Here is a 19,482-nt window from a genome sequence, read left to right on the forward strand (position 1 = left end):
TCTAAAAAGCATTTGGTAGTAAATTAGCCTCAGATCCTTAAGAAAGGAAGATGCAAGAAACTTCTAGCATGTTCTAACTTCACTGAGGAGCCTGATCTAGGCATGATGGTAATCTAATGCTCAATCCAAGTCACAGCCCCATGTTCTGGAAAGGAGCATTTAGTAAGAGACTGCAACGTGTGTTCAAACTTTTCTTTACAACATACTCAGCTAAGGAGGTAGCTTCAGGAATGAACTACTCTGCTGCCTGCAGGGGTGAAGGGTTTATATCAGGTCATAGGGTACTTGAAGTTTATCGGAGATCAGAGCCTAAGTGTAGTTTCACATGTTCCAGGTCGGAGAGTATATGCAGTTTCACATGCATATGGAAAATTCTCATATTGAATAAGAGCAGAATGCAGTATCTGGGTCTAAAGGTCAGTCACACTCAGGTTTAATTGATTTAAGGTGTACGGGAAATTCTCCAGGGAATTGAACAGCGGGCATCAAAATTAAAAACCTTCATTGAAAAAATAATTTATTATTATACCAAAACTCATTCATGATGAACCCCTAAAAATATAATGCCTATAGCTTTATTTTTTAATTACTTAAAAAATATAATATCTCTAATTAGATTATACATTTAAAGATTCAGTGAATTTCATCGTGTATGATAAGCCTATACTGAAAAGAATTGAGGCATAAAGTTTTGTCTTTCAAATGTAATAAATGACCTTACACCCAATAAATCAATGTGAGTATTGCTTTAAGCAGTTTTCTAGCAATAGTGAAAATAATCTACCACCTGTTATGTAACATGTTAGATTATTTTTTAATTTAATGCACTTAAATTTAAAATTTGATGCATAAATTTATTATAATAGTGATGCTATCCCTATTATAAATTATGTGTTATAACTGCAAACAGTTCTAGACTTATGCATTATTTGTCCCTGAGTTTCTATACCAATCTTATTTTAACTTTAAAACATATTTAGCATCCTAAATCATTGTAATTTACCTTTATATTTTGCATTTCTTACATGCTAAATACCAAATTTACTTCATGACCAAATCTCTCTTCACAGTGCCATTTGAAACTGTTGGATAATTAAATGGTACTTGCCTCTTGGTATACAAAGTTAACAATTTAAAAACTAAGTCTCATAAATTAAAAAATTAAAACATTTTGGAATTTGAAAGGTTCCCTAGTCACACTCTATGTGCTAGAGATAAAGAAGAAATCTTCCATATTATTGCCTTCCAAAACCTAATCTACCTATTTATATTATTGGTGGTTTTATAATTAATTTAAACTAAATTTGGATTGTCAATGAACACTATTTTCTATTTTACCTTATGGTTTGCTTTATTATCCACAAAAATTGGTTACAATATTTGAATGAATATTTGTGTTCACAAACAGACTATTCTGAACAACAAAGAAATGGTATTGCAGAGAGAAAAAAGCATGAACGTGCAAACACAAAGACATTAGAAAAGGAAAGAGAGCAGAAAGAAAGATCTCTGAATGATGTATAGAGGCACAAAATAGCGACAAGAATAAGCTGAAAGCTTACAATCTGCATATCTAAAAGTCAAGAAGCAAGTCAGTCTGTGCCAGAGAGCTGAGGATTAAAAATACTAGGTCTTTCTGAACATGAGAGTTTGGGCATGGATTTGTTAAAAGTCTTTATAAAAGAAGAGTTTAAATCTAGATCCATTACGACAACTGGAGTTGACACCCTTTTCTTCTCCTGGAAGAAGATAGTAAATATGTTGTCTGGTAGTGTGCATAAGAGACCTCTTAGATTCAGGCAATATCTGCCTAGCTGATTGTTAGTGTCCCATATTGAAAACAGAAGAATTAGCTAAATGTTAATTTTAGTCCTCCGACTACATTTAACAATGAGTCCTCCGACTACAATTAACACTGAGAATGCTGCCTGGAATGTTAATGGCTGCTGCTTCCTCATCTTCCTCAGGATGGAGATTGAAAGCTTCTTTTCTGAAGTAACTAACCAACTCAAAATAAAGACAGATAAATACTAACAGTAAGAATTTCTCCAATGAAATGACTAGACCTTGTCAAAAAACAGTAAAGTCTAACATACAACCAAGTACCTGTCAGAGCCTAGAATTTATAATCAGCTTTTCAGTGCTTTACTCTTTTTTTTTTTTGAGACGGAGTCTCGCTGTCTCCCAGGCTGGAGTGCAGTGGCGCGATCTCGGCTCACTGCAAGCTCCGCCCCCTGGGGTTCCCGCCATTCTCCTGCCTCAGCCTCTCTGAGTAGCTGGGACTACAGGCAACCGCCACCACGCCCGGGTAATTTTTTGTATTTTTTAGTAGAGACGGGGTCTCACCGTGTTAGCCAGGATGGTCTCGATCTCCTGACCTCGTGATCCGCCCGCCTCGGCCTCCCAAAGTGCTGGGATTACAGGTGTGAGCCACCGCGCCCGGCCCAGTGCTTTACTCTTAAGTAAGATTAGGCAACCAAGGATTAACAGGTATTTGAAGAAAAAGTCTATAATGATGATTTATAAGAGAAGATTATTATGTGATATAAGGTAGGGATGGGGATGTTTAAAGAGAGTGGATGAGATATTAAATAATTCTTTGTTTAACGTAAGAATGAATTTACCAGATAAATTTGCTAATATCCCAAGCTTTGTTAATAGCTATTTTAGTGTTTACTAGCTGAATTTACTAATATTCCTAGCATTGTTCACAATTACTTTAAATTGCTGATTAAGAATTTGTAGTGCTATCCAAATTGAATGATTTATTCTCTAGAAAAATCCACCTACTGAGCAGTAAGTTGGAATAGTTTATTTATGATTGTCATTGAGATACTTTACATATTATTAATGAATATTTTCTATATTGTTGTTTAATTAAATTATACTCTCCAAATAACAAATTAAACTATAATATTTGTCTTATATTCACTATAGCTCTAGGGCTTATAAATATTCAGTATTTTCAGTGATATGTATTCATTTACTCCTCATTAATAAAAAAACAATTTTCTCCACATATATACTGTGCATCATAGAAAAGTGGTAGGTGTTGTGTGTTGAATTGTATCTTCCAAGACGATATGCATAAATCCTTACTTCTAGTACTTGTGACTATGACCTAGTTGGAAAATAGGGCCCTAGAATGAGGTCATACTAGATTAGGGTAAGCCCCTAAATCCAGTGACTGATGTCCTCATTAGAAAGAAATATAGAGAAACAACATACACAGAGAACGCCATGTGTCCATAGAGGCAGAGATTGGAGTGATGTGTCTATATGCCACGGAGCAATAAGGACTACTGGCAACTACCACAAGCTAGGAAGAGGCAAAAAACAAACCTTTAGAGCCTTCAGAAAGAGGACTGACCTAATATCAGCTTGATTTTGAACTTCTAATGTCCATAACTGTGATATCATAAATTTCTACCATTTTAAGCTACTCTTTTTGTGGTACTTTTTATGACATCCCTAGGAAACGAATACAGTAGGCTTTCATTACTTTGGTTTGCATCAGCTGGTTTATTCTGAATTCCATCTCAGTGTCAAAAAATGTGACTGTGTCCCTTGCCCGAGTGAGTCTGAGTCTGAAATATAATTTTTAGGTCCACCATTGCCCTAACAACTTTTCCTTTCCACTGTTCTATTACCCAATCCCATGCTTTAAGTGTTTTTTCTTTTATTTTTTCATCAGCCTTGGAGGATTACAGAGATTTGTACTTGGAAGTGGGATTTAGTACATCATTCCTATCCATTATTCAGAGTATTTGTTTTCAATAATTTAAAGGGATTTTGCAAGGAGGCATTGTACCTAAAACCAAAGATTCTGGAATTGTAATGCTTTCGTGTTTATTATTGCCCTGATAATTACTAGCTGTGCAATTTACCTAATGCTTCTAATCTCAGTTTTATCTTTTGTAAAATAAACGTAATAACAGTAACTATTCCACAAAGTTATGAGACTCAGATGACTTTATAATTGAGGTGAACAACCTTGAAAAAAACTTCAAAGAGCCCCAAGATACATAATCAGTTAATGAAATGTAGCTTTATTTTAAAGAAAGGCACTTTCACTTCTTCAGATGTCTCTCTTTTATGTTAAGTGACATACAAACATGTTGGCATTTCTTTTATGATGTAATAAATAAATTAGGGAAAACTATTTAGTAATGAAACCTTTCTAAGGTTTCACGATAGTAAAGTTTCTAATTTTAAAATAACAGGTAAATAAATTCCATTATAGTTCTTGGTAATTTTTTAAAATAAATTTCATTTTTAAATAAGAGGCCTTGATAGATAGGCCTTTTATAGTAATTCAAGAAATCATTGATAATTTGGAGCCTATTTAATGACCTGTGGTGGATTAAATAATAAAGTTGAAGAAGTTTACTCTGAAATAGTAAATGTAACCCAGCTCTCTATCTCACAAAATGTTCCACATCTCACTAGAAGAACAAAAAGAAACTGAAATATTTGAGAAAATTCATTTCTGTTATTTATCATATACTTAAATAGTAAAGATATAGATCTTCTTTTTCATTTCACTAATTTTGTACTTTGTTCAGTGAACCACAATGTTTCTGATACATTAATAGTTATAGATTATTTATTAAATTTCTCAAATGGGCTGTCTCAAGGCCCATATGACTGGGCACCTTGATATCAGTTTCAAGTTTAAATTTACAAGATTAAATCTGTAATTTCTCCAAGTAGAAGAAATGTGAGTACATTATACTAATATGAATTTTAAAGGTGAGAATATTACAAGTGTATAAAATTTAATTTAGGTAAATAGACTCAGCCTGGCAGAAGTATTCCCAAGAAGAAAAGCAAATTAAATGTTTTAAATAGCATGAAAGCTAGGATTAGTAGCATGAATTACATTTCTAAGTATTATTAAAATTATTACTGTCATTTAAGCATGATCTACATATTACATGTATAATTAACAGAAAAAGTAAAATGTAAAGAGCTCAGTTATTTTTAAATGGAAAGATAACTGACTAAACAATATGTTTCTATCTCACAAGCCTTGATTCCAGAGTAAATTTGTGAGACTATTTTAATACAATTTTATTTAAACAATATTTTAGAGTAAAAATAGTATTTTATTTAAATTATTACTTCAATTGTTAGTAGACATTTTCATAATCTATTATGTGCCTGATTGAAATAATCAAGTATAATTAAGACAATGGAGTGTGTTCATAAACATTTAACAGTTGTAAAACTCTGAAAGATATATTTTCTTTGTTAAGTGTAGGAATACAAGAGGATCAATTATGCAAACTGTAGATTTGAATGTAATAAATCTGATTTAATGACAAGCAAGGTAGGAGGAAGAAAATTAGTCCCTTCATATACATGTATATATTTTTAATGAAAAAATCAAACTTAGCTAAAATAGCACTTGAACAGTATCTGCTATTTGAAAAATGGTAAATGTGATTAGCCTAGAACAATATAAGACACAATAATGCCTAATCTCCATCTCTCTTTAAGAGCAAGAAAGATAAATCAAAGCTAGTCAACTTAACTTTTTATGAACACAGTTTTATTCTAGTAGTAATGCAATTTTATACTTTAATTGTAATCTACAGCTTAGAGAGGGGTTTGACTTTCAAGCAGCATCACATTTAATGCAATGCAATGAAGATAATTAAACTGAGATTCAGAAGTATTGGTGTAAATTTTCAGAAAAATTGAATATCAATATAGACCTTAGACTATTAGTTCAATATTCTTTCCAACATTATGTTAGGCCATTCTTGCATTGTTATAAAGAAATACCTGAAATTGGATAATTTAAAAGGAAAGAAGCTAATTGGCTCATGGTTGTGCAGGCTGTACGGGAAGCATGATGCTGGCATGGGCTTGGCTAGTGAAAAAGCCTCAGAAAACTTAACAATCATTGCAAAGGGCAAAGGGGAAGCAGGCACTTTACGTGGTCAGAGCAGGAGCAACAGAGTGGTGTAAGAGGTGCTACACACAATAAATTGACCAAATCTCAGAAAACACATTCACTATCATGAGGACAGCACCAAGAGGATGATACTAAACCATTCATGAGAAATCAGCCCTCGTAATTTAAATACTTCCCACCAGAGCCTAACTCTAACACTGGGGATTACATTTTGACAAGAGATTTGGGAAGGGATGATATCCTAAGTATATCATTGCATCCCTGGCCCCTCTCAAATCACATGTCTCTTCCACCTATGAGCCTGTTAAAAAAAAAAAGAAAAAAGAAAAAAGAAAAACTTCCAAGATACAAGGGGTATATAAGCACTGGGTAAACATTCCTATTCCAAATAAGAGAAAACGACCAAAAGAAAGCGGGTAGAGGCCCCCATGCAATTCAGAAATCTATCAGGGCACCCATTAAATCTTTTTTTTTTAAATTTATTATTATACTTTAGGTTTTAGGGTACATGTGCACAATGCAGGTTTGTTACATATGTATCCATGTGCCATGTTGTTTTGCTGCACCCATTAACTCGTCATTTAGCATTAGGTATATCTCCTAATGCTGTCCCTCCGCCCGCCCACCCCACAACAGTCCCTGGAGTGTGATGTTCCCCTTCCTGTGTCCATGAGTTCTCACTGTTCAATTCCCACCTATGAGTGAGAACATGCGGTGTTTGGTTTTTTGTCCTTGCGGTAGTTTACTGAGAATGATGTTTTCCAGTTTCATCCATGTCCCTACAAAGGACGTGAACTCATCGTTTTTTATGGCTGCATAGTATTCCATGGTGTATATGTGCCACATTTTCTTAATCCAGTTTATCGTTGTTGGACATTTGGGTTGGTTCCAAGTCTTTGCTACTGTGAATAGTGCCGCAATAAACATACGTGTGCATGTGTCTTTATAGCAGCATGATTTATAGTCCTTTGGGTATATACCCAGTAATGGGATGGCTGGGTCAAATGGTATTTCTAGCTCTAGATCCCTGAGGAATCGCCACACTGACTTCCACAACGGTTGAACTAGTTTACAGTCCCACCAACAGTGTAAAACTGTTCCTATTTCTCTACATCCTCTCCAGCACCTGTTGTTTCCTGACTTTTTAATGATGGCCATTCTAACTGGTGTGAGATGGTATCTCATTGTGGTTTTGATTTGCATTTCTCTGATGGCCAGTGGTGATGAGCATTTTTTCATGTGTTTTTTGGCTGCATAAATGTCTTCTTTTGAGAAGTATCTGTTCATATCCTTTGCCCACTTTTTGATGAGGTTGATTGTTTCTTTCTTGTAAATTTGAGTTCATTGTAGATTCTGGATATTAGCCCTTTGTCAGATGAGTAGGTTGCAAAAATTTTCTCCCATTCTGTAGGTTGCCTGTTCACTCTGATGGTAGTTTCTTTTGCTGTGCAGAAGCTCTTTAGTTTAATTAGATCCCATTTGTCAATTTTGGCTTTTGTTGCCATTGCTTTTGGTGTTTTAGACATGAAGTCCTTGCCCACACCTATGTCCTGAATGGTATTGCCTAGGTTTTCTTCTAGGGTTTTTGTGGTTTTAGGTCTAACATGTAAGTCTTTAATCCATCTTGAATTAATTTTTGTATAAGGTGTAAGGAAGGGATCCAGTTTCAGCTTTCTACATATGGCTAGCCAGTTTTCCCAGCACCATTTATTAAATAGGGAATCCTTTCCCCATTTCTTGTTTTTGTCAGGTTTGTCAAAGGTCAGATAGTTGTAGATATGCGGCATTATTTCTGAGGGCTCTATTCTGTTCCATTGATCTATGTCTCTGTTGTGGTACCAGTATCATGCTGTTTTGGTTACTGTAACCTTGTAGTATAGCTTGAAGTCAGGTAGTGTGATGCCTCCAGCTTTGTTCTTTTGGCTTAGGATTGACTTGGCAATGTGGGCTCTTTTTTGGTTCCATATGAACTTTAAAGTAGTTTTTTCCAATTCTGTGAAGAAAGTCATTGGTAGCTTGATGGGGATGGCATTGAATCTATAAATTACCTTGGGCAGTATGGCCATTTTCACGATATTGATTCTTCCAACCCATGAGCATGGAATGTTCTTCCATTTGTTTGTATTCTCTTTTATTTCATTGAGCAGTGGTTTGTAGTTCTCCTTGAAGAAGTCCTTCACATCCCTTGTAAGTTGGATTCCTAGGTATTTTATTCTCTTTGAATCAATTGTGAATGGGAGTTCACTCATGATTTGGCTCTCTGTTTGTCTGTGATTGGTGTACAAGAATGCTTGTGATTTTTGTACATTGATTTTGTATCCTGAGACTTTGCTGAAGTTGCTAATCAGCTTAAGGAGATTTTGGGCTGAGATGATGGGGTTTTCTAGATATGCAATCATGTCATCTGCAAACAGGGACAATTTGACCTCCTCTTTTCCTAATTGAATCCCCTTTATTTCTTTCTCCTGCCTCAGTGCCCTGGCCAGAACTTCCAGCACTATGTTGAATAGGAGTGGTGAGAGAGGGCATCCCTGTCTTGTGCCAATTTTCAAAGGGAAAGCTTCCAGTTTTTGCCCATTCAGTATGATATTGGCTGTGGGTTTGTCATAGATAGCTCTTATTATTTTGAGATACGTCCCATCAATACCTAATTTATTGAGAGTTTTTAGCATGACGGTTGTTGAATTTTGTCAAAGGCCTTTTCTGCATCTATTGAGATAATCATGTGGTTTTTGTCTTTGGTTCTGTTTATATGCTGGTCCAAAATAATCTCCTTTGACTCCATGTCCCACATCCAGGGCACACTGCTTCAAGGGGTGGGCTCCCAAGGCTTTCAGAACCTCTGTCTCTGTGGCTTTGAAGGATTCTGCCCTGGAGGCTGCTCTTAAATGTTGTTGAGTGCCTGTGGCTTTTCCACACTAAGCGTGCAAGCTGCTGGTGTATCTGTCTACCATTCATGGGTCTGGAGGACAGTGGCCCTCTTCTCACAGCTCCATCAGGCAGTGTGCCAGTGAAGACTCTGTATGGGGGCTCTAACCCCATATTTTCTTTATACACTTCCCTAGCAGAGGTTTTCTGTGAGGACTCCACCCCTGAAACAGGTTTCTGCCTGGACACCCAGGCTTTTTGATGCATCCTCTAAAATCTACACATAGGCTTCCAAGCTTCATTCACTCTTGCACTCTGTGCACATGCAGACTTAACACCACACCTTGTAGAAGCTGCCAAGGCCCTTTGAGCCACAGCTGAAGCTGGAAGGTAGGGATGCAGGGAGCCATGATCCCAGACTGCACTGAGCCGCAGGACCTTGGGCCTATCCCAGGAGACCATTGTGTCCTCATAGGCCTCAGGGCCTTTGATGAGAGGGACTGCCTCTTAAATCTCTGAAAACCACCTTTAAGGCAGTTTTCCCATTGTCTCAGCTATTAGCACTTGTCTTCTTATTTTTATGCAAATTTCTTTAGCAAGTTGTTCAGCAGCCTTGTTGAATTCTTTTTTTTTTATTTAACCACATAATCAGCCAGCAAATTTTTCAAACTTTTATGTTCTGCTTCCCTTTTAAATATAAACTCCAGCTTTAAGTAAGTTATTTTCTCCCTTATATGTGCAGGTTGTCAGAAGCTGCCAGGCCACATCTTGAATGTTTTGCAGCTTAGAAATTTCTTCTACCAGATAGCCTAAATTATTACTCTCAAGTGCAAATTTCCACATAGCCCTACGGCATGGATACAGTCCATCTAAGCTCTTGGCTAAGGCATTATACATGTGACATTTGTTCCACTTCCCAATACATTCCTCATTTTCATCTGAGACCTCATCAGACTAGATTTTACTGTTCATATCATTATCACCATTTTGGTCACAATCATTTAACCGGTCTCTAAGAAGTTTCAAACTTTACCTCATCTTCCTGTCTTATCTGCACCCTTCACACTCTTCCAATCTCTTCCTGTTACTGACTTTCAAAGCTGCTTCCCCATTTTCAGGTATCTATAGCAATGATCCACTCCATGGTATCAATTTTCTGTGTTAGGCTGTTCTTTCATTGCTAAAAAGGCATACCTGAGACTGGGTAATTAAAAACAAAGGATGTTTAATTGGCTCCTAATTCTGCAGGCTGTAAAGGGAGCGTAATGCTGGTGTCTCCTTAGCTTTTGGAGAAGCCTTGGGAAACTTACGATCATGACAGTAGACTGAAGGGAAAGCAGGCATTTCACATGGCCAAAGTAGAAGCAAGAGAGTGATGGGAGGGAGTGGGGACACACACTTTAAAATGACCAGATTTCAGAGAACTCATAATTATGAGGACAGTACCAAGGGGATGATACTAAACCATTCATGAGAATTCTTCCTCCATGATCCAATGACCTCCCACCCAGGCCCCATCTGAAGCATTGGAGATTACATTTTGACATAAGATTAGGGGAGGGACAACATGCAATCTATATCAAACATACTGGCTTTCAGATAAATAAGTAAGAGCAGAGGCTATTTTTGTTTATCTCAACATCTGATGTTATCAGTCATCAAAACTAGAGTTACGCTTTTTAAAAATATCTAAAATTATAGAAAATACAAATTATATTGTATGTGCTACATATTATTAATTAGTGATGTCAGAGTTTTCCTTCTGTTTCTTTTCTCTTTGTGTTTACAAATAATAATGAAACACTAAAGTGCCTTTAATTATTTAATCATTTTTACTTATTTACATATTGAATAAACATTTATGAGACATGTAAATATTAACAAAAATCTTACCTCCTTTCCAAACACAGAATACCACAAGACTATTTTAAAGATTTGATAATTTCTTTCAGTCATGTCTATATTTAACAGATATCATGATATAATAAGCTGTTATAACTGTAATAACATTTTCAGTAAACATGTTTTGAAAACTTATGCTTCAATGTTTTAACTCCTAAAAGAACAATTTATTCTACAAATTTTGAAAATCTCAGGCACATACACACACACAGGCACCCATGGGCAAAAATAAAGTAATTTATAGTCCCACAAACCAGAGAGTATCAACATTAGGATTTTGGTGGATACTAATTTCAGTCTTTATTTCTATCCATTAAGAAATATAGTTCATTTTGAAGATGAAGTGATTCATGATAAGTAGCAAAATAGTAATTAGAATCAGGAGCTCTTGAGCTACAGAGTATTAAGCCAGCTCTTCTACTTTCTACCTTAGAAATCTGTGGACTTAACCCTGGTTTCTCCTTAACATCTTTGTATTTAATTTTCTCAACTGAAAAATGGAGAAAATAATATAATTAATCATGCATAATTTTATAGAGTCAATTAATCAAAATATAGAACATACTAAGAAACGTTCCTTACAAATAGTAATCAGAATTAACCATTATGCTCATTAATGTATTATTTAGTAATCAGACTTTTACTTCATAGTTGACAATGATTCTCTACTTCATTTCAGTTACTGAATATAGTATTAGTGTATAAAATAAAATTGATTAACTGAACTTACAATACTGATGCAATGGTTAGGTCACTATTGTTTAAACAGTCTTCAACTTTGGATCCCTAATCACTACGTATGCCAGCCCCATATTTTCCTATACTTGTCAATGTTTTTATTTGTTAATAAATTAAAAAAAAACCTAACTTGCGGTTCATTGTCCCAAATCCTCAAGCAACAGAAAAAGTAGTGTTGTAGCCTTTGAGAGAACTATAAAACGAAAGGCTTTGCATGCTATCTTCTCTTTATGTCTGTCTCTCTTTCTCTCTCTTTTGCTTCTCTTCTGTCTCTATTTCTTTTATGCTTTTATTTTCTTCTTCTTTGGTTTTTTTAATTTAAATTTCTGTCTGGTTTTTCCAAATAGTTTGAGTCTATGACCACAGTGGAAACAAAATTAGAATTAATTGTCTTTCAACACTGTGTACCAAACCACGCAATATGGGAATAATGCCAAAATGCTGCCAAATTGGGTTATTGAGTTTTTTGTATTTAAATTTTAAAGTCATAAACTTTATCCAATTTCTCTCCCTTTTTCTACATAGCGAAGTAAGCATAACCTGCCATCTGGTGGATGTAAGGTGAATGATTTCTAGAAGAAGCAATGGATGTTTACACAAGGAGATGCTTACCAGAAACATGGAGGGAAATAAGTAAGGTGAACAAGTGCATGCTGGAATGGGGAAACTGCAGACCATATATACTGTCAGAGGTAATGACTCTTTTTGTTGTTGCCTTATATTGCTGCACATTACCTTTTCAAGAGAAGCTTGAAATGTAAAACATAATGAGACATCTTCTTATTTCGATGAAGGCATCTAATTGAAGTTACTGGAAAAAAAAAGAATATGAATGTCAAATTCAGTCTAGGGAACAAACTTTTGCTTTCTATCCTTAAGAAGGAGGCTTTCAAAATAATGTCACTAATAACAATTCTAAATGTTCCAAAATGCATTTATTGAGATGATCAAGTACCCAAAGTTGGATTTAGATCTTTACTTTTTTTTTTCTTCTATCATAGTGTGATGTTGTCAAGATTTTAAATCTCATGTCTTTCATACAAACTTACAACCTAATATCTACTTTACTGATTTTAAGGGTAGATTGGAATAATGCATATAGAGCACCTAAACAGGATGTCGATATACATCAGTATACGTTCCTAACACGTAATTTCCCTAAAAAATGTGTCACAAAAAATGATGAGTTTAAGAAAAAGAAAGAAAACTTGGAACATGATTTGCTCTTAAATATTTTTGAATATGTTAAAATAAAAAATATAATTATATAAAAAGTAATACCTACCAATTGATAATTCTGAAAAAAATTATTTGTAAAGCTTCTAGGAAGCAACAAAGTCTGATTACAATTAAACAATGGTGTAATCAACATGGGCACTTCAGGATGACTCTCAAGCAGTACAAAAGATAAAAATGATACATAAAAAATAAGAAATAATTAATGTTCTTGACCTGATAATTTGTGATAACTTTTTTTGAGCACAATTGAAAACCAATGCTTTGGTATAAATTCATTTGAAATCTTTAATTCTGAATTTCTAGTTTAATAAAATCAACCATGTTTGATTCCAAACACTCTGCAAATTTTAAGAGAAACTTTGCAGAGCAAAGCAGCATCATAAGCATGATGGCAACCACAATATTTGTTAAACTAGATTCAGGGGGAGAATTTATTCCTTTGGTTATTTCAACTAAACTGCATTTCTGCTTCGAAAGTGTTTCATGAGACTCATTTTAGTACCAGAATACTCCAGAATAATTAGCTTTTAGTGAAGAGCTGCCGTCATGAGCCAAGTTTTAAAATATGCTGTTTTCCTCAATTTTGTGGCCATGAAGGGATACTTTGAAAGTACATTAGATTGGCATGTACTGCTACTAAAATGTAATTTTCCATTTATTAGTCAGGAAAGGATCTTTTTATAATATAATATAGATAACAGCACAGCCCTAGACAGATTTTTTTCCTATATCCTTGTCCACTACAGAGCCATTAAACCACGCATTATACATAAGTGACATTTAAAAAAAAGGCATCATTAAGGTTTTAAAATTAGTTATCTAAAATTCATTTATAATATTTTATTATGGCTTTGAATTAAAGATAGAGAAATTCCATGGCCAAAGTCATGACCATGACACTGACATGCCAGGAATAATTAAATATACTATATATGGGCACAAAAACAAACAAACAAGCAAGCAAAGTTGAGATCTCAATTTAAAACAAATTATCAAGGTACATCCTCAATCTGGGGGAGTACCTATGTGAAAGGGCTGGGTACATGAGTAATATGTAGTGATTTAATTCAAAAAAAGTAGAGATAATTTTTTTGAAAATGTAAAATGATCATATAAAATAACCAATATGCACTTCCAAAATGCTGCATTTACATTATTTGTTTTTAATGCCTTGATTTTATGATTGCTTAATTGTGTGAATGAATCTCAAGATTCATTTTATTTAATAAGCTCAAGAATTAGACCTGGGTGGAGAAATAGATTTAATGGTAATAATTTATTCAAATTGAAGAAGAACAAACAACAAAAATTTACAAAACAATATGATAGCTATTGTGGTAGAGATATTCCCAGGATATGGATATGTGAGAGTTCAGAGAAACAAAACAAACAAACGAATTGGTAAGAACAGTAGTAGAAGAAATTATTTTTCTGGCAGAGTTAATAATCAAGCTACATTTTGAAAGAATAAAAAAGTTTTATTGACATAGATAAGAGTTAGTCTTCTCATTGCCTACCAAAATACAAGACATCTAATAGTTTCTTAATAATTGGTGGAAGAATGAATTTCTGGTACAATAACAACATTTACAAAGGCTATGAACAAGACACCATAGCTCACTTAAGAAATTACAAGTATTTTGGCAGGACTGATAAATTGAGGATGAACACCAGGGACAAAGGATGAATCTGAGAAACAATTAAGGAAAAGCCTTACATATTCCGTGAAGAGAAGTGGTTGACATGCTAATGATAGCACACATAATCTGGTTTGGCTCTGTGTCCCCACCCAAATCTCATCTCAAATTGTTAATCCCCAGGTGTCAAGGGAGGGACCTGTAACACCCACATGTCCGGGGAGTGAGGTGATTAGATCATGGGAGCAGTTTTCCCCATGCTGTTCTCATGATAGTGAATTCTCACAAAATCTGATGATTTTATAAGTGTCTGGCATTTCCCCTGCTTGCACGTCTCTCTCTTGCTGCCATGTGAAAAAGGTCTTTGGTTCCTCTTCACCTTTCACCATGATTGCAAGTTTCCTGAGGCCTTCCCAGTCCTGTGGAACTGCGTCAGCTAAATCTACTTTCTTTATAAATTGCCCACTCTTGGACGATTTTTTGGTGTCTTTATATCAGTGTGAGAAAGGACTAATAAAACAGATTACTAAAATAAATAAATGCTTACATTTTTATAAATAACATACATTAGCAGTATTGAGGTTGGCCTGAGGGAGGCAAGTCTGGAGATTGATACCAATTAAAAGACTTCCAGTAGGGTTTATATAATGTTATGCAATTTTAATGTATTGGTAGTAGGAGTAAAGAGATGGATTATACAATATTAAATCAATAAAACTTGATGAGTAGGTGGACATAGAAGTAAGAGAAAAGGCTACTAGAATGACTTCTGTTTTTGAATCTGTATCAATTGGGAGAATGGAGCTTTCCACATAGTAAAACAATTTTGGATAAGTACCGAGGCTGTGGGCAAGAAGATTCAATACTAAAAATATTAAATTTAAAATCCCTGTCTAAAATTCAGAAGAATGTCTAAATTGTGTATTCGATGACTGTTGTGTGAGAAGAGTTATGCTAACTATTGAGAAACTTTAAGTCTTTTTAAGGGCGGATAGATGCTAATAAATTCAAACATGTATACACATATCATTGCTAAATATATAATATGAGAGACACAGAAATCTTCAATATACCTTCTTTGTCAGGGATGCACACTTTCAAAGAGATAAAATGCCACATGGAGAAGGAATGTGCCTGGTTTCCTGAGTGATCACATGTAGGTTGTATGATGCGATCAGAAAGTGCAAGGCAATAGAGTAAGCCTATCTTACTCTATTTTTGCATTACAATAAAGAAATACCTGTGGCTGGATAATTTATAAGAAAAGAGGTTTAATTGGCTTATGGTTCTGCAGGCTATATAGGAAGCATAGTGCCAGCATCTGCTCAGCTTCTGCTGAGACCTCAGAGAAATTTTACTCACGACAGAAGGTGAAGCATGAACAAATACCTCAGACGGTGAGTGAGAGAGCAAGAGAGAGAAAGGGGATGTCTCAGACTCATTTAAACAACCAGATTTATTGTGAACTAATTGAGTTAGAACTCACTTATCACCAAGGGGATGCTGCTAAGCCATTAGTGAAGGATCTGCCCCTCTGAACTAATTACCTTCCACCAGGCATCACTTTCAACATTGAGGATTATATTTCAACATGAGATTTGGTAGGGACAGTCATACAAATTACATCATAACTTTCCGTGGAAAAAAAAAAATTCTTGATCTATGGCAATTAAACACTTAAATAAGTAAGAATAATCTCATTTGAGTTCATCTTGTATGGTCCTACAGGTTGCTACTTTTTGATAACTTGTTAAAACTCGTGTCAGAAAACAGAGAGTATATTGACATTGACTAAAAATAAACTAAAATAGAGTTTCCAAGAAAGTCCCTTGGTGAGTATTAGAAAGTGATTATTAGGTTGGCCTAAGGTCTAAGACTACAGCTCTAGTTCAGTATAGTTATTACATTAATTTTACCTATGTAAATTAAATAATAATTTATAATACAAAGAAAATTCAAAAAGTTCACATAAGATGCTTATTATGAAAAAAAATCTGTGGATAGATTTCAAAATTTTCTTGTACCAAACTCATACTAATTTATTAAAACATGTCTGAACTGAATCTAGATTGAAGCACTAAGAACAATAAGACGGCAGCTTGAAAAAAAACTCCTGTCAGGTCAACATGAATTCTGCTAAAATTAAAGCAAGAACAAATATGAAATTTATATGAAGACTGGGTAGAGTAACAGTAAAACCACTGATGTTTTATAAAAAGTTTATTAGTAAAATCTCCCAAACAAATTATTAGTTTACAAAAGGATAACTCATTTTCAAAAGGGACAAGATGATGCTGAAGATGAAGCCCACAGTGGCAGACCATCTGCATCAATTTGCAAGGAAATAAGTGTATCTTGTTTGTGCCCTAATTTAAGAGGACTGATAATAAACAGCAGAAACAATAGCCAAAAACTGTAAACATCTCAGTTGGTCCAGCTTATAGAATTCTGACTGAAGAATTAAAGTTGACCAAACCTTCCAGCTGAAGGGTGCCAAAACTGTTCTCAGATCAGCCACAGATAAAAGAACTTTCTTTTTTTTTTTTTTTTTTTGAGATGGAGTCTTGCTCTGTCTCCCAGGCTGGAGTGCAGTGGCACGATCTCCGCTCACTGCAAGCTCCACCCCACTGGGTTCACACCATTCTCCTGCCTCAGCCTCCCAAGTAGCTGGGACTACAGGCGCCCGCCACCATGCCCGGCTAATTTTTTGTGTTTTTAGTAGAGACAGGGTTTCACAGTGTTAGCTAGGGTGGTCTCGATCTCCTGACCTCGTGATCTGACTGCCTCGGCCTCCCAAAGTGCTGGGATTACAGGAGTGAGCCACCGCACCCGGCCAAAAGAACATTCAATGGAAATTTTAAACAAGTGTGGTCAAGATCCGGAGGTATTTATTTGAATAATTTTAACAAGAGTTGGAATATAGCTTTGCCAATATGATTGTGAAGGCAAAGCACAATGAAAGCAATGGCTTCCAACAGGGTGGATGTGATCCAGTCAAAGCAAAAGATGACAAGTCAAGAGGCAAGATCATGACAACGGTTTTTTGGAATGTTTAAGGCTCTTTGCTTGCTGACTTTCTGTAGGGCCAAATAACAACAGCTACTTATTATGAGAGTGTTTTGAGACGTTAGTCAAAGCTTTAACAGAAAATTGCCCAGGACAGCTTCACTAGAGAGTTCTTTTCCACCACAGCTGTGCTTCTGCTTATCCCTCTCTTCAAATGAGAGCAATTTTGTGAGAGTTTTGGTGAGAACCATTATGCATACACCTTAGAGTCCTAATTTGACTCCTCCTAACTTCTTTTTTTTCATTATCTTAAAAATATCAGTAAAAGGCAACACTTTTTCTTTAATTAATAAGGTAAAAAAATATTGCATTAACATATTTAAATTCCTGAGACCTCAATTATTTAGGGATAGACTAAATGGCTGCTCTCTTTATGGTACAGAAGTGTCTTAAACTTGGTGGAGCGTATGTTGAGAAATAAAGGTTATATTTTTTTTTATCTTTTAATTTTATTTTCCATGGACTTTTTAAAATCCCCTCATATTAAATGTGAGCTATAATTAAAGTTAATTTAATATTATAATAAAAGTTAGCTATTAATATTAGTTTAATGTTAATTGATATTAAAGGTTAAATAGCTTGAAGTATATTTCATATTAGTCATATTTTAAACTTTATACATTTGTATGACGTATTATTTCCCTATCATTACTTATTTTTCAAGAACTTAGTTTTTAAAAGTAAAAAAATCTCATGTTATGAATATTTCATGTCCAGTTTAACTAATGCTATTTTGACTATCTTCCAATTTCTGTTTTAATAAAATTATAATTAGCATGTTTTACATCAATATTTTTGGATATTTTAAATAATTCAGTTAAGACAACATACTAAAACTAAAAATAAAAACTATTTAAGAAGTCTTTATAAATATATTTCAATTGCTTTCTAGAAAAACTTTATCAACTTTTTGAAACAGAAATATGAGTAAGGGAATGAAACTATGCTCCTCAAACATTTTCACCATTAGACATTGCGATCAAAACACTGGTCAATTTGTCTACTGATGTGGATGTTGGTATTTTATTTTAAAAGTTAATCAAAAATTTTTGAATGTGTCTCGACCTTTGGTTTTCTTTGTTTCTAAATGTTTATACTGCTTTATTTAAAATATATTTTTTGTTTTATACTAAAGCTGCTATTTAAAAATACGCAATTAAAATGTCATATTTGTGGTATAACCTTTATATCCTAATACAAATACATTAAATTTCACCAATATGTGCTACAGAATTTTAAATGCACAAAAATATAATTATCATCAAGTGATTCCTAAAATGTGTTTTTATTTATATGTGAACTAAGGAAGTTATCATGTGTTTAATGCAAGATTTTTCTGCTTTACTAGAGTCAACGTTCAGTTAAAAGCTAATCTTCCATTGTGTATTAGACTGATGCAAACTGTGTGGTGTTAAATAATTTTTACTAATATATGACTATATAAATTAATGGATAAAGAGTTAACTTGCTTTTGGAAGATGTTAGTATGTGCTTATGTTGCAGTAGCAAATTAAATAGTGGCTTAATTAATTATTTAATAAGAAATTCATAATTATATGATTATAAACTTACATATTTTATATCACCGTAATAGTCTCATAATGTTGCTATAACAAATTACCACAAACTTAATGGCTATGACAATACAAAAGTATTATTATATTATAGTTCTGGAGGTCAAATCCTGAAGTCATTTGTTGTCAGGGTTACAGTCCTTCTGGAGATAATAGGTTGCAGAGAGAATCCATTTCTTTGCCTTTTTCAGTTTCTAAAGACAATCTGCATTCCTTGGCTTATGGCCTCTTACATTTTCAAAACCAGCACATAACATCTTCACATTTCAGTTTTTCTCTGATCTCTGCTTCTGTCACCATATCTCCTTTTTTGATTCTGATGCTCCAGGCTCCCTCTTATAAGGACCCATGTGATTACACTGTATCATCCAAATAATCCATGAAAATTTTATATTTCATGATGTTTAACTTGATCACATATGCAAAGTCTCCTTTGCCATGTAAGTTAACATTTTCACAGGTTCCAAGGACTAGGATATAAACATTTTAACAATGCATTCTTCTGTCTACCACATTCCTTCCTCGGGCTTCCAAG

Source organism: Hylobates moloch, unplaced genomic scaffold (genome assembly GCF_009828535.3).
Source record: "Hylobates moloch isolate HMO894 unplaced genomic scaffold, HMol_V3 SCAFFOLD_2, whole genome shotgun sequence".
NCBI lineage: Eukaryota > Metazoa > Chordata > Mammalia > Primates > Hylobatidae > Hylobates > Hylobates moloch.